The 22,375-nt window shown below is 31.9% G+C and overlaps 1 protein-coding gene and 1 pseudogene across 2 annotated transcripts in view; both read right to left on the minus strand.

Annotated features, from left to right (window-relative positions):
* The window catches only part of LOC149426471 (estradiol 17-beta-dehydrogenase 11-like), a 126,926-nt gene that overhangs the window by 28,280 nt on the left and 76,271 nt on the right, over nucleotides 1–22,375 (minus strand). The gene's annotated exons all lie outside the window — the stretch shown is intronic.
* On the minus strand, nucleotides 17,696–19,341 carry LOC149426472 (uncharacterized; annotated as a pseudogene).

The following is a 22,375-nucleotide window of genomic DNA, read 5'->3' on the forward strand; positions in this document are numbered from 1 at the left end:
TAAGTGTTGTAGAAGTAAGGATATTTCTACGAGTTCGAAAAATATAAGATAGATTGCGAATGTGCTGAGTTAGGCTGGCTAAGTACTGATCCCAATGTTGATCAATCAAGACCGCCATACATTTTATATTGGTGTCTTGTTCCAAGTTTTGGTAATTACAGGAAGAATCAGGACTTGGACAGAAGTGAATTATTTTTTTTTAATTGTTAGTAGGATGGGTTGCAGCGGACAGACTAAGGACAGGTTGTTTCGGAGAATTTGAACAATTCATCAAATGTCAACGTTCATTTTCGGGTTCTGTGAAAGACTTATTCAAGTTCTGTTTCTATATCATTGTAGGCTAGTTGCTTGACAAAACTGAAATGAAAACAGATATTAAAAAAATCTTTCACAGAACTTGAAAATGAACTTTGAAATTTGATGAATTGTTCAGATTCTCCGAAACAACCCGTCCTTAATGTTGAAAAAAAGATTTTTTATTCATTGAGAGTAAAGAGATTGTTATCTAATCAATTCTTTACAAGGCCTATGTCGTTTTGAGCTATGTCGAATGTTCCTTTCCATTTTTTACGTCGAGCTATAAGCACAGTGTCACCTGCAAAAAACTTTATTCTTCCAGTTATGGGTAGGTACCATAAAAATGTACCATATACCTTATAAAATAAGTTATGGGTATGTTATAGACCATATAAATGTACCATGTACCAAACGTACTAAGTTATGTTACACACCATATAAATATGCCATGTACCATACATAATTGGGGTAACACCGGATGTTAAATTAAACTTTATCCAACACACTGATGCCATCATTACCAAAGCCAATAAAATGCTGGGATTTATAATTCGCATAGCAAAACCCTTCCACAACATAAGCACTCTATATTCCCTTTACACCTCATATATTCGCCCGCACCCAGAACACTGTACACCGATCTGGACTCCTTTATACCAAGCCCATATCGAAAGAATAGAAAGAATTAAAAAAAAAAAAAATTAAACACATAAATTATAAACTAAACTTACACTTCTCAAATTATACCGAATCCATTAAATTTCATAATTTTAACTCCCTCCAAACACGACGTCTAATTTTTGATCAAATCTTATTATTTAAAATCCTAAATAATGGTCTGGACTCACCAGAACTTACCAATTTAATAAATCTTCATATTCCGTCTAGATCAACCCGACAATCTGATTTATTTTATCTACCCTCTTGTAGAACAAACATGCGAAAAAATTCCCCAATTCCTCGTATATGTGCACAATATAATTCAAAATTTTAAAGCATTGACATTTATTTTATTTTACCTAAAGAAATATCGATATGAAGTAATGCGTACGATCGATTATTAATATGAGAGTATGGAATGTATCGGCAGTAACTCCTATCCTCTTCCTATTTTCCCCTTCCTCTCTCCTTTCTTTAACACCAAATTAATTTTAAGATACTAAAACTTCATTTCTAATGCACTTTAGCATATGAAACTTCTGTGGCTTGACTTCAGTTAACTTGTATATTTATATCTATCATTGTATATTATATAAAAGCTGTTTGTTTCTTACAAAATAAATAAATAAATAATATGGGTTATGGGTAGGTTACATATACATGTACCACGTACCATACATACTATAAAACGATAGTTTTATTTCTACTCTTAATACTGTCTCTGAAATATGTCATAAATGTAACGAAGTGCGACTGATATCTTGTATGAGATGGACAACATGAAATAAGGACAACAGTGTGGGTAACCTATATGAGATTATGCAAGGTTGTCCAGTATCTCTTCGTCATTACATGTCATCATCCGAGATAAATCATTGTGATATTATTTAATGACGAAGAGATACTGGAGCCAGCCAGCTTACAAAAGGCAAATGCATTTTATGAAACTAAATGCTTGCGTAGTTTTTTCGAAGAAAAGTTCTTCTTCTTCTAACATTCGGTTATCACTTTATGATGGCATTATTTATTTTATTAAAAAGACAAATAACTTAATTTACTTCACTTTATTTTTCTTAATCTGCATGTTTCGAGAACAATTTGAGTTAAAAAAAGAAAGAACGCTTTGACGAGTTAAGGAACATCTCAGAGCTATGTAATGCAATAGTGACTCAGAGTTCGTTGATCATTAATTTAAAAATGATCATACTTTCGAGGTTAAAAATTCTACATATACGTTGTAAGGCATCACAGATGAGAATTTAGAAATTTTAGAAATAAGAAAAAAGGTTTTTTTCAAAACAAAATATCAACCTTTCTTTAAATATTTTCTTACTTAACCTGTATTTTCCTTCTAATGACATTGAAATTCCCAATTCTAATAAACTTTCCATACCCCTCCCCCTCCCTCTTCAAAGTGATCGATATTTGATTTTTTATTTTTAGTGTAGATTACTCCTGATTAAATAAGTAAATTCACCGACCTTCTGACAGCATCTCTAAGAAATATAACGTGACGGTTAAATTAAAAGCAAATACGAGTTGTCCCTGGAAATCATTGAACCAGAGTTACTGACATACAACCAAAATTAGTACTTTTAATTCATCTTAGATTGTACAGGAATGTTGGAGTTCGTCTTTTTAATAAAATAGGTTTCATAGATTAAATATATTAATTTATTTAAAGTGATGTAAATAATAGGTAAGTACTTAACATTTAGATTCAAATTTTGTCTATTTTTCAGTCTAAAAATCAGGTCAATGTTAGTAATACATTACCATGATGAAATATATTTTAGAATATGGAGTAACTTGTTTTAATTTATTGAAGCCATTTGATGATTGTATATCAGCTTTTTGATAAAAGGCCTTCACTTCTAAACTAGTTTCAAGGCAGTCCTCCCAAATACAATGTTTTATTTATTCTAAACATTAGAAAAATGGAAAAACAAATGGAAAACAACTTCTGTGCAAGGAAAAATATTGCATAACTATATTTTAAGTAGTATATTTATTTTTATTAATATATTTTTGTTAATAATATATTCCAATAAATAGATGCGTTTTAATGAACCACCCAATATGCAAATATTTGGTTAAGTTGAGGAAAAAAATCACATACAATTCAAATTAGTATTATTATGTCACCGGTCGTGTCAATTTTATGTTGGATTTGGTAAATAAATGCTAATTTGATGACTTCAATAAAAAATGCTAAATTGTTCAATATTTAATTTTATTTAAATAAAAAATTTATAGCGGTTTTGGCGTTTTGAACTTTATGTAATGAGAATGTCAATGTCATGGGGTCGATAACGTGGCAAAAGACCTCTAAAATATCCGTTTTTTTTGGTTGAAATATTAAACAGGTTCCCCTTTGTCGTTGTAAAACTAGAGCCGCATCTATCATAGATGGAAATTTGCGATTTTTTTAAAGGCGCTATTTATCGATTTATTTTCACATAATCTTCTTAATTTATGAAAAGTAGTCGACCGATATCGCTGAAATTTTTTTTACAGTAACATTGTGGTATACACTGCAGTGCTCCGCAACCTTTTCTCACCTATGACACACCAAATTTCTTCCTATAATTTCGCGGCACACCAAAAGCTAAAATATATAGATATTAAATTGATACACAAATTTTACAATAATTTCTTGTTTTTTATTTGAAAGTATACATACATACATATAAATATAAAGGTGACCGGATTAATCATCGCAATGATAATTCATCACATCTTTAAAAAGTTATATAAAGTCATGGGAAGTGATGAAACAAAAACTTTAATAACTGGGTTAAGTAGGTTAGGTTAGGTTTAAATTATTTTTTTCATCGTTTCTAATGACTTTATATCACTTTTTAAAGGTATGTTGAATTGTCACTGTGTTGAGTTATCATGGAACCGAATTTCACTCGAATTTGCAGAGGCAGTGCTTCCGTAGAATTTATTGCATTGGTTGCAAATGGATTTCGAATCCAATCGTATTGTTCCGTATTGATGGAATAAAAATAGTGACCAAATTTCTGCTGGAGCATACTTAAATGTTGTTGGGTCAGATCCACAGTTAATTGTTTGTTTTCAATTGTACTATGGTTGATCCTTTGGTACATTTCCAAACATCCTTTTTGCTACTCTTTCTGCCAAAGTTCGTTATTAAGTTCATTCAAATGCTCGAATATATCAGCCATGTATGCAAGTTTGGCTATCCAGTAATTATCATCGAGGTGCTGATATAGTTTGGGCATATTTTGATATAAAAGAAACTCACACACCTCGTGACGAAGCTCAAACAATCAAGCCAAAACATTGCCTCGGGATAGCCAACGAATTTCACTATAAAGGATTCATATTCGGCTCCCATTTCTTAACAGAGTATTCCAAAGATTCGCGAGTTTGGGGCTCTTGATTTAATTATGTTTACGATTTTAATGCATTCATTCATCGTGTTCAAAAGTACCTCCGGTAAATTTTTGACCATCGATGCTTCTCGATGTATGCAGCAGTGTGTAAATTGTAACGTTGGATTTTTTGTTTTACACAAGAGACAAAACCCTTTTTACTACCCGTCATTGCCGCAGCGCCATCCGTGTAAACAGCAATGCAATTGCTCCATTTAATATTATATATTTTGAAGAAATCATCGGTTACTTGAAAAAATTCTTCACCGGTAGTTCGCTCTGGAACATCCTTACAAAATAAATAATGTTCTTTAATAAATTCCTAGTCAACGAAAAGTACAATAGCTATCAGCTGTGTTTTATTTTTAATATCGGTTGTTTCGTTGATCTGAAGTGCAAATTTTTCAGCCAATAACAGTTTTCTAATCAGTGTTTCTAATATATTGTGAATACGTCTTTTAACAGTATCTCCAGACCATAGACATATGAATATTAGTAGACCTGCCCTAAGTGATTAAAAGCGTATTATCCCCACTCCCCATACCGGTTCCATTGGAGCCGGCTGTGCTCGCGTATGGCCTCAAGTGAAATTTGAAAACGTGACGTCATCATTCTTGTGCGAACTATGGTCGAGGCATCATCGGTTCATTTTACGAAATAACACGGCAAAATGTTGACTTGTACTATGAAAACTTGTAAAAATAGATGTGAAAAAGAGAATAAACCCAATTGTCGTATTACATTCCATATATAAGCATTATTTTACTTTATTTTAAGCATATTCACATCGTATAATATGAATCAGTTGTTACTATCACATCGAGAAACGTCTGGACGCGAAACACAAAGCTGGTTGGTTGCTGGGAAGTAAATTATGAACATTTATAAAAGTGTCTTAACTAAATACTTAAACGAAATATTCGACTCTGAAAATAGAACCGAATTTTTTTGCCGAATTTGGACTTCGCAAATTTGTTCATAACGTGGCGAGTAATTTGCGCTCCCATGTAAAAATGTCTATTCATTCAAAAGCAGATTTTACTTTTAAGAAGTAAATGGTGATATTATAATGCGAGATGCCTATTTACTGTCAGATTGATTTATTGACGAATCACAGTCAGCTTCACTCCCTTCGTTCTTCAACAGTTGATTTTACCCCTCGCCATTATCTTCTCGTCTATTAATTCTATGTCTGTGCTCCAGACAATGAAAAATAGACAATATATTATGAAAAATATTTTGTCATTGTATATTAAATACATAATGAAAAATTGTAAAATGTCAAATACATTGAATTTGGCCGCGGCACACCTGTGTCCGGCTCACGGCACACCTGTGTCCGGCTCACGGCACACCTGTGTCCGGCTCGCGGCACACCTGTGTCCGGCTCACGGCACACCGGTTGCGGAGCACTGGTATACAGTATTGAATGGTGGAAGAAGTCGGGGACGCCCGAGCGTATTAGCCCATTAGCCATAGCGAAACATTGCGTAGTCCACTAAGACTTGTGTATTATAATCTACTAGTTGACGTGTACCCGGCGTTGTTCGACTTTTCTCTACTTTGAATAAATATAATATCCATGTATTATATATATAAGCCTTCCGGAAGAAATTCTCTAAATGATATTGAAAACCCTGCCAAGCCCCGTTGCATGGTTTAGAAGAACTAAGGGCACAAACAGACAGACATGGATAGTGACTTTGTTTTTTGTATTGAATGAGGGTTTTGGGGAAAAATTCAATAATAGGTGTTTTTATTATTAAACCAAGTTAAGTCAACCTAACCTAACCTAACCTAATAACGCGATTTAGCCGAGTTCCTCGTTTAGTATGTAAGTCGCAGGGCTCTACACATTAGGGTACGTATAAATTTGCGAACTGAAACGCGAACCGTAACACGAATTCTGGGAAAGGTACGAATCAACTGCAAGCGGCGTTTCCCGCCATTTGTGGTTGCTTCGTTTCTTTCCCATAAGTTGAGGTTCAGTTCAGCAGTTCGGCTCGCGGATGTATATGTAGCATTAGCGACTAAGCCGCGGGATCGTTTTTGATATACATAACGATGTACGCGACTGAATTGCGCTGCTCCAGCCTATTGTGCTATCAGTTATTACATTAATTAAAGCAAAATGTTTAAAGTATTTAAATTATATAGTTTACATTCGTGTATTCTCTCTACACTGGGGGCAATATATTGCAATCCGGTCCTGAAAAGATGGTCACAAAACTCGTGATAAAACCCAATAAAAATTAAGAATGTATAACTATTGCGAGTGTCCATTAAGAAACAGATTATAACAATATCATGGTATTCTTATTTTCGTCAGTGGAGAAATCTATTCAAAGAGACGTTTTCACATTTCTTTCATAAAATTTTGGGTTGAATTCGGCATTAATTTGTGATTAATGAACTAAATAAGTCATTTAAAACACATTTTGACAGGAAAATTACGAAATCGTTGTAAGTCGGTAAATTTGTCAAAAACATGATGTGACTTTCTCTAACACATTTTATCTCTGCAGCGAATGAACTTATTTTTTACTTTTATGGCATACTAACTTCAGTCTTCCAACATCTAAAGCACGGAAAAATGATAATAATATAACCTAATATAGTGCTAAGCTTGTGTCGTTTGGATTGTGTTTTGGGTTTATAAGTAGGTACAAGGCTCTGACACCACGCTCCACTCCTGGCCACTGCGCAGCATCATATTCTAGAATATATCATATTTTATTTAACGCTATGCAAGAAAGACAATCAAACGTAAAGCAGATTGTTTGAAATATAGCCATTTATTAGACGTTAAATCAAAATAAAACAAAATCGAAGTCACTGATCAATATTATAAATTTAAAAAAAAAAATAAATCGAGTTATACAGAATTTTTTCAAATAAGTAAGTTTCTCTGGCGCACCCTGTATGTTGGTATACCTTGTTTGTTTAAAATGAATTCGAATATGAAGAAATTTTAACGCGTAGGACAAATTTCAAATTCAAAGTGAGCTCGGTATTGCCATAGTTAAGAAGATTTTAAGTACCAATTTTATAATGTTCTACATTATTATGTCCAGCTACAAGTACCTACCTATTTGATCTTCTAATTTGATTTTTTTTATTTATTTTTGAAATGTTAGTGTATTCATTCTATTACATTATACCAAATACCATATTATAATATACAGAGTGCAGAAGTATGCGTATGTAATATAATACTTCTCACAATTTGAATAGGTTGTTCCCGGTTTTGCTGACGAATCCCAGCTATTTCCAAAGTCTCAATGTCTGATTTTTTTCTGTTAAACATTTTTTAACCTTTTCACGCTGTTTAGATTATTTATAACATTAATTGTTTATATGGTAACATTTTAATTACTTATTGATTTTATTTTAGGGAAATCAACAGTTACAATATGGTTGGCTTATACATTATATATGTGCAATTTTCTTATCCGAGAAAACAATTATAGATTTTTTCATTTTACTAATACATTATGTATTAAACAGTATATTTATAAAATTAACCGATAATACATATAAATGTATAATTAAAACAAGAGATATAGACAAGTCATTACATTAAAAAATCATAAAATTTTATGTAGTTTAGTTTAGTTGTTGTATAAGTGTATATATTTATAATAGAGTTTTTATATTCATTTTATTGCAATTGAAGATATCTACAATCAGAGAGAATTTTATTATATGTTGAACAGTCTCTTAAAGCAAGCTTTTTGGTTTGAGTAATGAAGATTGTTCGAGCATACGTTACGTGTAGATACTTTCATATCATAAATCCGGTGAGTCAGTAATGTTGCTTACGATTTTGTATAGTAAAATCGCGTCTGAATATTGTCTACGTAGGTACACTCAATGCATCAATTTTAAAAAATACAGTTGCATCCAAACAATTATTACAGATAATGTGCGATTTGTAAGAAATGTATTTCATGTTTCTTTTCTGAATCAATTTTGGTGAAAATATCCTTTTTCAAAGTTTCAATTGTTTTATCAATGTATTCGATAATTTTATCCATGTTAATCTTATCATCAGAAATTCATTGATTTTTGCTACGAGTGCCGGACATCACTAAATTGTTTTGTTCACAAATGCCACTCACAAATTATGTTGGAAAATTGATACTGGTAATCACTACATAATATTTATTGTTGACACTTGATTGCATAGACAAAAACACTAAACTTGACGTTTAATATTTAAGGTTATGTTATTTTTAATTGATTTGTTTACAGAAATCACTTTGCTTTGATATTATCAACAACAATCAGATATTTTCAGATGTACACTTTCAGATATTTTAAACGTGGTGCGTTTATACTTTTATTGAAAAGATTTTTTTGTGTTTTTAAGTCACTTTTATAAGAAAATTGTTGATTATAATACTACAGGAAAATTAATCTACAATTGAATAATAAATACACATTTTGATATCGATAAAAATCTCGTAAACTAGATCTTGAAAAAGTGAAAGAAAACTAATTAGAATACATTCAATAATATTAATATTTTCAGACCATAATGACTGGACTTTTATATGGAATCTAGCTACATTATGCGAAGTACGATGCAAGGCATTAGATAGTAATCTACCGTTTTTTTGTGTAAAATAAACACAATTAAATTAATTATTTTAATGTACGAAAACATTGTAGTATCTAATTTATTAATTTATGGTTAATTTCCCGCTATGCAGACTTGCAGGCAATTAAAATACAAAAAAATATAATATAATCTATTATAATTTAACGGTCTGATAAAAGATTACAAAAATCATTGAAAATAATTCCAACAAAATCAATTAATACGATCTACCTATATAAATAAAAATGTTCGATTGTTCAAAATCTTAAATCTCCGATAGTTCCTCCCCGATTGCTTTTATTTTGACATATTCGAATACGCGTGTGTTTTTTATAAACCCATATTATACAGGAGTCACTTGTGACAGTTAAAAACAAGAATGTTTTGAAAAACACCGCCATCTGTCGGACGTAAAAGCAACACGCACTATTGTTTATCTATTTGCTCAGACAGTCTGTGCCAGAGCAATGCGTGGCAGGGTACAGCTAGTATCTAACATAAATGTAAAAAATTAATATTATAATTTCGGTGGCGTAACTCAGGTTAAATGAACTCTAAAACATGAATTTCTTTTGATTTTCAAATTTGGAATTGATTGTGGAAACGATTCATACAAACGATAGAGGAGATTATAAAGAAACTTATTATAGATTTGAAATATGTATTCCTTCGTAAAAAATATTTTTTCCAGTGTTCATTCGAAATGTAAATTCGATTGTCAATGATCTTGAGACTTTTTTTTTAATAAATACTTGTAGCTTCACAAGTCCTACAATTATATCTCGTGATTTTCATTATCATAATCACTTTAATTTTTTGCAATCCGATGGTCACCTTCTTTCTTGGTGTCTCTGGATCTCTTCCACAGGGCCGCCCACTTGCAAATGATTTTCCGTGTCCTATTACATAGATTTTTTTCTACATGTCCAATGGACATCCCATTGCAGTTTTTGTGACCTACAGAAACGTATGATGGTTTCGTATTATCGAAATCGTGGTTCATTTGTATTTTTTAGGGTCCATTTTTAACGTACGTAGGTTCAATGTCTACTCAAGTACGAAAACAGCTTTAACTGTAATAATTTGCAACAATCTACTCATTCGCAACACTAAATGCTTCACTGAAGCTAATCAGAACATGTAAAAGTTAAAACGTTTCACATTTACATTTGTAAATAAATCAATAAACCATATTTATTTATTTATTAAGACATACACAGTGCAATAAGATAATGTTAAGGATATTTTTCGATATTGTATAGTTTTAGTACCTATTACGTATGTCCATAAAATAACATTATGGAATTTTGCTTGAGATTGTTCTGTGTATTGTAACATTTAAAGTCTAGTAGTGTGAACAGTAGGTATTGAGTTCGACTGAACATTCGCTACGATGCCTGTAATGTTTTGAATTATCCTAAAAATTAGTCAAAAGCTTCTGTTATTAAAATTACAAAAATTAAAACCTATTTTTAGAAACGTCTAAAGTTTATTTTAAAGATGACAGCACATGTCATTTGAATTTGAAATTGTTGCGATTAATTACGAAAACAAAGTATTTTTTATGGAAAAAAAAATTAAAATACATTAATTACAATAATAATCGATTTGTTACAGTACTATTTTGCTGTATTTTGTTTTTTGATGACGGAAATTTTCAATCATCATCAAAATTTTTCTGGGTAGTATAATCCTGTTTATTTTTTACAATGTCTTAAAGATTCAATTACCTCTACAATTTGATATAGACCTGAAGAACTCCAATATAACATTAACGTTTCTCCAGCTGTTAATAATTTGCTTTAAATCATATTTTAACAATTATTTAGATGACGAATAATCCCAACGAAAACTGGGATAAAAATTCAGTAATGATGAAAAAGCGAGTTTACTAATCGGAATCGGAATTAATTAATTTTTCACTTATATTAACTTGCAACTATCTGATCTATTGATTGAACGCAATGATATCATAGCTTCTATTAAACTCATGGAACCAAAAACAAGTTCTGGTCCTGATAATATCGCACCCATATTTCTAAAAAATGGTGTAAATAATCTATCCTATCCATTGTACTTAATCTTTAACAAATTCTTAAAAAAGGTCAATTCCCCAATAGCTGGAAATCTAGTTATCTATTCAAAAAGGGTTCTACAAATGATGTATGCAATTACAGACCTATTTATATTCTATCTAGAATGCCAAGCTCTTTGAAAAAATCATTCTAAGCAAAATATCCTCTAATATTAAACACGTTATTACCAATTGACAACATGGGTTTGTCTCATCTAGATCTACTCTCACAAACCTTACAGTATATGTAAACTACATAAATACAGCATTGACTAACAGGAAACAGATAGACTCCGTATATACCGATTTTTCCAAGGCGTTCGATAAGGTCTGCCACAAAATACTAATCAATAAACTTGTAAAATTTGGGATAAGTGGTAATTTACCGGCATGGTTGATCAGTTACTTATCTGATAGATCACTTTTTGTTAAGATTAATGACTGTCTATCCTATGAATTTATTGCTACCAGCAGAGTCCCACAAGGTTCACACCTGGGACCTTTATTATTTATCCTATTCATCAATGACGTTACCAGCATTTTCTACAATGTCGAAGTTTTACTTTTTGCTGACGATATGAAGTTGTTTAGGGTCATTAATGATGTGTACGACTGCAAAATCTTGCAAGAGAACCTTAACAACTTTTTCAAATGGTGTTCTAGTAATAAACTGCAACTTAATATTAACAAATGCCAAGTTATGGGTTCTACACAATCAAATAACCAATAATTTATAATTATTCATTGTGTAATGTTGACTTAATCTCTGTAATCGAAATACTTGACCTAGGCTTAATGTTTGATCAGAAACTCTGCTTTGTATCTCACATAACGTCTATCGCTAACAGGGCTATGAAAATGTTAGGTTTTATAGTAAGAATTTCCAGGGATTTTAAAAATATCAACACATTAAAAAAAATTTTCACATCTCTCGTTAGAAGTATTCTAGAATACAACTCTACAATTTGGTCACCTGTCTTGAATAATCACATTAATACCATTGAAAGAGTCCAACGCAAATTTTTGAGGTGTATTAATTTTAGGCTTGGAATTCTTTTAGAAACAATAGATTATGAGTTTTTATTACATTCATTGAAATTGCTCAAGTTAAGTGATCTTATATTTTTATATAAAATTATAAATTATCAGTTGGATAGCCCTGACAAATTAATGTTGATTCAATTTCATGTACCTACCATTAGATCAAGGTCCTCTAGTATGTATTATTGTGACAATTATACCACAGTCTCAGGATATAACTCAGTTATAAATAGATTGCACACACTTGGGAACTTTAATGCTAAAATCGCAGATACTTTTAATATTCCCCTTGTAAAGTATAAAGCTGCACTAATAACACATTTTAACGCCACTCATTTTAATGAGGTCACTACATAACAGGTTTCAGTCATTGCTTCTTTCTTTACTATTATTTTATTTTTACTCGGGAGATATTTTCAATTTGTATGGATATTTCAGAAGACTAATTATTGCTTATAATAATTTGTTTTCCTTGTTGCTATGCATAAAACTTTGTCTTATAAACATTAGTTTATCAGTATTTATTTATTACACTGTTATACGTGGTGGAATTATATAGTATTAAAATAGAAAATAAAACATTTTTTAACTTATTTCCACTTGTATATTTTACCAGTACCGGTTTCGTCCTATTATGGACATCTTCAGGCTGGCAATTGAAATTCTTTTGTTACAGAATTTATACAAAATTAGGTACACAATGTCAAGGTAGGGTCATTTTTTTGGGTTATTAAATTACAATGGTTCTTTAAGGTTAATATGTCATAAATAAGAAATAATAATATAACAATGGTCACTATAGCAGAATAATCGATAATTTAGTAAATAAAATAATGAATTTTCCTGCATACCACGCAGGACAATCCGGAAGAGAAGAATCAAACTGTATAAAAGAACACCTCCTTAGTTGGGCAAATCAAAAAGTGGGGGGGGGGTTATGATCTATTGAACATAATTTTGCATTTACCTGAAAACTAAAATTATTTCCACAAAGATAGAGATGTCAAAACTCTTGACGTTTGCAACAAAGGATCAGAAGATTACATAATTAAATTACACAACTGTTATTTAAGGTAAATAAGTCATGAATAACAAAATGTTCAATAATCATCAATACATACATCGCAAATTACTTAGAATAAAATGTTACCTCAGAGTCTAAGGTAACATTATTCAAATTAATTACAATGGATATATTAATGGCGACTATGCACCATGTTCCAACTGTTTATTCATGTCATATTTACGATCAATTTTCTTCGTTAGGCGATTAATTTCTAGTAATTCTAATCTGTCTAATTTCTGTCCCTTTTCACAAACGTGAAGAACCTTGACATCTCTATCCTTGTCAAAAGTATGTTGGTTCTCTGGCAAATGCAAGGCTACGTTCGATAAATCTCCCTTTCGATTTACCCAACATGCGAAATGCTCCTTTATACGGGTCGATACTGCTCTTCCTGTCTGTCCCACGTAACATGCAGGGCAATTCGAGCAATTCACTTGGTAAATTCCAGAGTTCTCCAATTTATCTCTCTTATCCTTATTGTTTATTAATATCTTACCCAAAGAATTCACGCTACAAAAAGCTGTCTTACACTTCTTGTCACTGTTTATCAATTTCGAAACTTTATTTGATACTTTCCCAAGGTATGGTATTTTACACCATTGTTTTGTTTCAATTTCATTTTCTGGTGTAAGGCCATATGTAATTGAAGTTACAGTGAGTTTTTTTATTTTTCTTTTTTATTAAATTATCTATTATTCCGCTATCGTAACCATTATTCACCGCAATAGCTTTGATAACATTCAATTCTTTACTGTAATCTATATCATTCAATGGTACATGTAACAGTCTATTGATTAGACAATGGAATATCGACAATTTGTGTGAGATGTGATGTCTCGAAGAGCTGTGGATGATATTATCACTATATGTAGGCTTCCTGTATATCGAAAATTCCAACTTGTTATTAACAATCCTAATTCCTACATCTAAAAAGTTGATTCTATCTCCTCCTATCTCCATAGTGAATTGAATCGACCTATTGATTTGATTTATCTCCTTGATGAAGACATCCAGCTGCCTCTGTGTACCAGTCCATACGATCAAAATGTCATCCACGTATCTCCGATAGAAAACAACATTCTTAAAGGACACTAACCTCTCAATGGTCTAATTAGTTTATCATTAAAAAATAATACATATATCATTTATGACTTCTTTTAATTTTCTTAAACTAAGTACATTTTTAATGTAACTGGAGATTAAGCTATGCATTTTGATTACTTTATACAATAAACAATTCTGTGTTTTTTTAAATTAATTTTTTGATTATACTGTTTTCTTTCTGTCTTGTAAATTGAGTGTCGAGGTCTTTATTATATTGTAGTTTGTCTCTAAAATAAGTTGGTAGTAAGTTGTTAAAAACTTTATAGATAAAAATTAAAACGTTATGGAGAATTCTTTGATTAACACTGATTATATCTAATTCCTTTAGCATTTTTTGTATGGGTTTATATTTATTATACTTCAAAATTAGTCTCATTGCTATATTCAGGAATATTTGGAGTGCTTTTAAGCTACCTACATCAATGAGGTAGATAACACTAGAACAGTAGCATATATGTGGTGCAGCAATTGTTTAAAATAGTAGTTAACTTGTTTTTTTATCGATTTTTTTCTAATTCTTCCAAGTAAAGCAACATTTTTAATTGAGAAGTTACATATCATAGATTTTTTCCCGAAGTATTTTGTATTCTGTTCTAAATATACACGTTTCAAATAATTCCCAATGCTTCCCAAAATCTTCAAATAATTACAAAGGTTTCGAATAATTCCCAATAGTTTAAAATAATAACTAAATCACTGAAGTTTATAAAAGTATTGATTAAAACAAAGCGTTTCTTTCATTTGAATAAATTTTGTCATAACTAAGTTTAGTTGCATTTCATGAGCATAAAATATTTGATCGCCTTAATAAAAGAGCATACATAGGAGGTTAAAAATAATACGAATATGAATTCCTCCTATTCCGAAATAATGAGCGCCAAATGTTGGTTGGGCAATGGTAGAGGACTCTTTGAAGATTTCTTCTTATGTCTTCTAATATTGGGGTCACGTTAATATCATTACTGAAATATATAGACACTTGTAGGATAAGGTATACTTCGTGTCTCTAAGGCCCGGTATATCAGTCAATCCGTATCCTCGCCATGTACGACATTCCTCGCTGAAATTCTAGCGGACTTAATCTGCTGGAAATCTGGATACGCAGCAGAATAGTTCATTTTCAGACAACGAGCCGCTAGCAGTCATATGACAAACTCGATTATCATGTTAATAATTTCATCTCACCGAAATTTACCTAAATTGCCTAATTTTATCAGTACGAACGGTGAGAAATCTTCATCGAATGATAAGAAATGTCTACGTTATTAATTCATAATCAATCTTAAATAGTCTGGAAAGGGCTTTTAAAAGTTTCAACGTCAGGAAATTTGTTTTCAATCTAATTTATTTCATGAAGAGTCCAGCAAAACCAATGCAATTTAAAATTAATATCTTCGCATATACCACCATTGAAGTGGGGAACTTTATAAAAAAACTCGTAAAATAGCGGTGTCATTGAAAGCTCACGATCGTGGTATGACAGTAGAGAGCATAGATATATCACTCACGTAGACAATGGTTTTGTTTTAGAAAGAAAAAAAGCACATTCCTTTGTTAAAATCTTTGACAATACGTCTAGTATTTGTGATATCAAGTTTACGACCTATATACGGATTATGTTCTAAGCTCGCTAAGCCCGAAATTCCAACCAATCCGAGCTTAAAATTAACTAATATACTAAATGTTATACGTAGTAAAAGGCACGGCCCTCCCAGAGAGGTAATTAAACAATTAAAAAACTTCCCACTGACCTAGGCGCAGTAAGGACTTTTAAGTAAGTACTTTATTAATGCAATAACCGAAGTTTGCCGATAGGACGACATATTATATATTAAATAGTTAATAATACATGGAGATCTATGTTGATTTTCTTTAAAAAAACTTGTTTCACCGCTATTTGTGCGTCCGTCAACCCGACCAGGATCTGTATATTCAATAAAAAATCGATTTGACCGGTCGGTGACCGAGTTGAAATTGGGTCCCATCAAGGCGAAGTGAGTTCAATTCTTCGGCTGGTCCTCCATCATAACACAAGCAACATTTTCCATTTCCTGAGGTGGTAGTAGGAGATTTTCAAATATTGTCAGGTTATTCGTAACCCGGGAATGTTTATATGTAAGACTGGGTTTTTAGCAGGTTTTATTAATAAAACTAATAATAATACATTTTTGTTAATAAAACTTTTGTACAAACCATAATAATTAACGTTTTACAATGGGTTATTTTGTATCTTATGATTTATACTGCCCCTTCATTGGAAGCATTTGCTTGTAGATGGAAGAGGAGTGTATATTTAGAAAACAAATAACTATTTAACAATATATATTGTGATATATGCATAATTTTATAAAAAAAGTATACATTATGAAATTAAAATACATTCGTATTTATGTATGTAAAATCAAGAAAAAACATATTTGGAGGATAAATATAATATTATAACGATAATTTATGTATATAATGATTATCATTATCTATAATTATCATTGTAATTATAATGTTTTAATAACAAACTAGTTCCTTGCCATTGTTTTTATGTGCACAATAGTTATTGCACATTATACAGAAAACACGAAGGCGTTATAACATGACTCAAAGTAGGTACATAATTTATTTGTAATGTCTAATCATTTTAGCTTTTAATTTGAATCACATGTAGTCATACAAACTAATTATATAATTATTGTACACAAGTTACATTAAAGATTATTAGAGATGTGTATTCAATGGGCACTGTGAGCTATACATGAATCAATAACGAAGGTACCTATGATTAAAATGTCTTATTAGGTAAATTGTATCAATCATAAACACCTAACTATCTATACATTAAGATTCTTTCCCTTGAGATTTACACCTGTACAATGTTTTTTTCGGTTCAAGTAAAATTTTTTAGGCATTTTGTTTATTTATTTATATTGTTTTTTTAGCTTAATATACCTCACTTATTGTATAAATAGGGACAACAACATTACAATACCACATCTACACAAAATTTCAAAATAATATTTTTCAACTAGCTCAAATGACACGTAATATATACAAATTAATGGAGAAACAAGTAGGGGAGAACCACCATGAAGAGAACTTTTTTTTTCTTGGTGCTGTAACTTTCAAAGTTATGCAATATTGAAATAACTAAATGTTGTTATGTAGACCCTATTCTATCCTCTCATTAAACCTAGAGTGGAAGTCACGTAATTCTTTCGGATTAAGAGAAAATACCAATTTTCTAAAAAATGGGAAATGTTCTTTTCAAGGTATAGTGTACTATGAAGAGAACACGGGTCCCCACGAAAAGAACAGTCTTGGACTTCGACCATTATTAGGTATGTTGTTTATCTGTCGATACCAAAAATAATTTTAATAATGCAAAGTAAAACAACGAATGAAATCAAGGACATTAATTATTTTTTTTTAAATACAGAAAACTTTAGTTAAAAAATCGCTCAGAAACATTTCCTGCAAAAAAAGTTCAAAGAGCCCTTTTCACCGCACGATTCGTGGCTCCATTTTCTGCATACTTTACATTGGATCCATTCTTCAAAGCTTACATTATATCTGCCACTGAAAACGTGGCAGACTTCGTTATCGATTATATCTTCAAGATCTTCTGATGAATCGTCGTGAATAGATATTTGCGTGTCCGTAGATTCAGAGTCACTCCTGTCTCGTTCCTTAGTAGACTTTTCTTTATTGAATACTTTCGTTTTCCTAACGTTCTTTGATTTATCTGTATTCTGTTGAAGTTTTTTTCCTTTCGTTGGTATTCCTGGAGTTTGTTTCCCTTTCGGTTTTTTCTTATTATTTTTTTCGTCACTGATCCGAATCAATTCATCTTTTTCAGGAGTATCTGTTATGATACTAGACTTCCCCTTCCGTGCTCCACCTCTTCTAATATTCTTCCGTGGAGATGCTTTAGGGTAGGGTCTTATAGCATGGGGAGAGACAACTGCAATCCCAAGCTGCTTACGGCTCAGATCAGTTGTGATTGAGCTGATCGATGGTAAAGACTCTAATTCTTGGTTAGCAATGCAATCAGTTCCCAAATTCAAATCCAAAGTCAGCACATCCATTATCTGCTCTTGTTCACGTTGAACGTTGTCCTTCGCAGAAGAATTCAATGGCAACGCTGGTTGTTCGTTTTCCACAATCGGACGGTCAGTAACCGACGAACAAAGAAAATCGGTCTCCGAAAAAATATTATTATTGAAAGGATGGATTCCAGTTTTCTCGAATCCACTGCAGATATTTGATATGGAGAACGAATATCCGTATGCTGCATTCACAAGTTCTGCTATTTCCATTACAGTTACTCTTTTTCCAGGATTGGTAGTCATCCAGTTGTTCATGGCTTGGCGATATCTAGTTTTAAATGGACCATAAACTGATACATCCAAAGGCTGCATCCTGTGGCTGCAATGTGGCGGTAGAGTCAAAATAATTATGTTGTTTTCTCGTGCAAACTCCACAACTTTAATATTTACGTGGGTTACGCTCTATTATTCTCTGAAGGATTCACATGCTGTTTGAAGTGTTTCAGTGACTCAACAAAGCAGTTTTCAGTCATACATCCAGTTGAATGGGCCAGACGCTTACTGCCTATCGGTGCCCCTTTTAACATTCTCTCTTGAAAGTGTACTCTTGGAAAAACAAAAACAGGTGGAACTGTATTTCCAACAGCACTGATGAAGAAAAGACCAGTCACCAAATCTCCTCTTTCAGCAGACGTTACTTGGCCTACTTGCTTGGAACCTCGAACAGCTATAACTTTCGGTGGCTTTGTAACCGTTGTGCAAGAAGTTTCATCCAAGTTCCAAATCATATTTGGGGGAAATTTGTACTTTTGTAGAAGCTTTTCCAAGTTGTTGAAGAAGTTACTGGTGTTTGTTTTATTAAAACTTGTAGCTCTGCCCAGAGAGGTGCTTTCTGGTTGACGTACTGAAAGCTTGACTTGTTGCTTCATGAAGCCATCGAGCCAGTGTATTCCAGCTTTTTCATTGACTCTCCAAAAAGATGGAATGATAATATTATTAGCTACAGCAAATTGGTAAGCCAGTACCCTTGTTTGAAGTTTAGTCAAGCCATGGCACATTTTTGAAGCAGTGCTCAGGTACGATGCTAATAAATCCTCAAGTTCAGGAGAGAATATTTTTCTATTCCCTATATTGCGAGTGTAGCTAAAACTTTCACCAGTTTCATGTGCTTGCTTCGCTCGTTGAATGATTTTCCAAAGTAATGTGGTCGCAATACCTTTATCTTTCGCCACACTTCGTATGCTCTTCTTATTTATGATGACATCATCTATAGCATTCTTGAATTCATCGTCAGTCTTGCGATTTATTTTTGGCATGATCTAAAATAAAAAGGATATACGATTGCATTCGATTCTTAAACTGCTGAATATGTAGCCAAATTAATAAGTTATGTCTTTCTTACTTCGACTCTAAATATAGTTTGAGTTGTACTAATTCAAATCATTTATAAAAACGCGACGGCATCCACCTGGAGAAGAAGTCTAGACTGATAAAATATGCATTGCCTAGATATTCCGTGAAGAGAACACAAAGCCCATGAAGAGAACGTTCTCTTCATGGGCTTTTGTTATGTTCTTTTCATGGAAACGGCAGTTTGGTTTTGAAAAAATTAAAAATGGCAATAAGGGATTAATATGATACATCATTGTACTCACGATATGTAAGTTATAACAGCTAAGTGTGATAAGACAGGATCACCTTTGGTGTACTTGCACTCGTTAAACGTAGACAGACTTCACAAATTCACGAAGAAAAAAAAAAACGATGCTCAGTACTTTACACCTCGACTGTCGCCAGCGAACTGACAACGCTGTAACCATGCTTCCCGCAAACCAACGCGGCACCACTACAAGCATACGATGGGTATCTATGTGTCAATAAAGTTGTTAGTTTTGGCACAATGTTCAATTTTCTCTTCATGGAACGTTCTCTTCATGGTGGTTCTCCCCTACCACGTTATATAATTAGCCGTAATAATAGTTACATATTTGAAAGCAATTAAAAGTATATTTTACAAATTCTTAACAGTACCAAATCAAAATGGGGTCCATATGGAATCAGTATTAGAGTATTGAGATGCAATACCAATGATAGGACCTCATATATTGAAGATAATAAATGAAACATTTCCAAACACATTTAAGACATCTATTTTGATCCCGATTGATGTTAGTTATAAGATAAGATATAAGGTATAAGATGTTAATTCCAGAAAATGTGAAGAATTTAGACCAATGTTATGAAAATACTAACATGTACTAGAAATTGTAATAAAAAGTCAACTAGTTGAATATTTGGAAAACATATTATGTGACGAGCAATCAAGTTTCCGGAACAATAACTAATGCGAAGCAGCTATGAATATAGTGATTGATGCATAGATAAAAATTTAAAAAAAAATCACCATTCTTAGATTTCAAAAGACCTGTGAAAAGACAGAAAGGAAAAAAAATAGAATATATAAGTCTTTCTGATGTAATCATAAACTATTTAAAGAATATCTCCAGGAAATAAAAGTAGAAAACTCAGTATCAGAACCAACAGAAAACAACCTAGGTGTTCCGAAAGGGTCCGTATAGGCCCAATTTTATTAATAATTTAAATAAATGATAAAAATTAAAGCAATAAAACATTTCAAAATTAAACTATTCGAAAACGATTCGTTAAAACATGATTCGTGTGAAGAGTACATAGACGCAATAAATGAAATTAATGAAGACCTACAAAATATAGCAAAATTGTTGTAAATAAATTAGTTGAAACTGTACGTAAACAACTATTCCGCCTACCGAGATACTGCAGCGATACGGAAATATTCCTGGAGATATATTTCAGAGCGCTTCTTCGCCACCACATGGAAAGGTTATAGCGCAGACTAAGCCAATCGAATAAAACTGCCATGGTTGCCTGGATGGAGTCCCCCCCGATGGCCCTCTGGAGACGGGAGATGTCCAAATATCCTCTATAAAAGGCCGCTTACACACATTTTTGTGTTTATCTTCTTTTTTCACTTAAATTCCGCAGTTTTTGTGCCTATCTATGTATTATTATTTTTCTGATTCTAATTATTTTAGATATTATTTCAAAATATGGAATGTATTACATAGCACTATACCTTCATACATTCTGGAATAAATTCTTATTTTTATTATTATAACAAAATATATGGAAATGGGAAATAAAACGCATAATGTAGGGTTTAATTTGACAATTAATGATGAAAAAATAAATGAAATCAAATTAAGGTGAAAAATTGGATTGAAAACTAAATTTCAAAGCAAATTTTGAATATGTACTGAAGAAGGTATCAAAAAAGACAATTTTATTAGAAGACTAAGAAATAAATTAAGTAGAAACACTACAGAGCTCATTTTTAAACTATAGTTACCCCGCATTTAGACTATTGGTCCACGGTATTATATTTAACACATTAACTTCAGTTGTCTGTGATGTGCGTTATTAATGCGTGAAAATACTCACGGTCAATGAAACTTGCTTTGAATTTTAGCGTCATTTTTGAAATTGGAACGGCGTGTTTAAGGAATAATAATTCAGACAAGCGATTAATTAGGTACCTACTAATATAATATTTTAACAGAAAATGAATTTAATTGTATTTTTAGAAATTTGAATTTTAATGTCCCGTGATTTTTCACGGGTCTGCGCTGGCATTTGAATAAGTATGTTACATAATTTGAACATCGTGTCGAAGTTTAGGTAGGATCGTTACAACATTGTGACGAAGTTTAGGTAGAATCATTACGATATTGTGACGAAGTTTAGGTTGTAGTATCATTAAAACATTGTAACGAAGCTCAGGTAGGATCATTACAAAATTGTGACGAAATTTAGGTAGGATCATTACAACATTGTGACGAAGTTTAGGTAGGATCATTACAACATTATGACGATGTTTAGTAGGATCATTACGATACTGTGACGAAGTTTTGGTAGGATCATTTCAATATTGTGACGAAGTTTAGGTAGGATCATTACGATATTGTGACGAAGTTTAGGTAGGGTCATTACAACATTATGACGATGTTTAGTAGGATCATTACGATACTGTGACGAAGTTTAGGTAGGATCATT

Source organism: Hesperophylax consimilis, chromosome 1 (assembly GCF_061612785.1).
Source record: "Hesperophylax consimilis isolate HC1 chromosome 1, BYU_Hcon_1.0, whole genome shotgun sequence".
Lineage (NCBI taxonomy): Eukaryota > Metazoa > Arthropoda > Insecta > Trichoptera > Limnephilidae > Hesperophylax > Hesperophylax consimilis.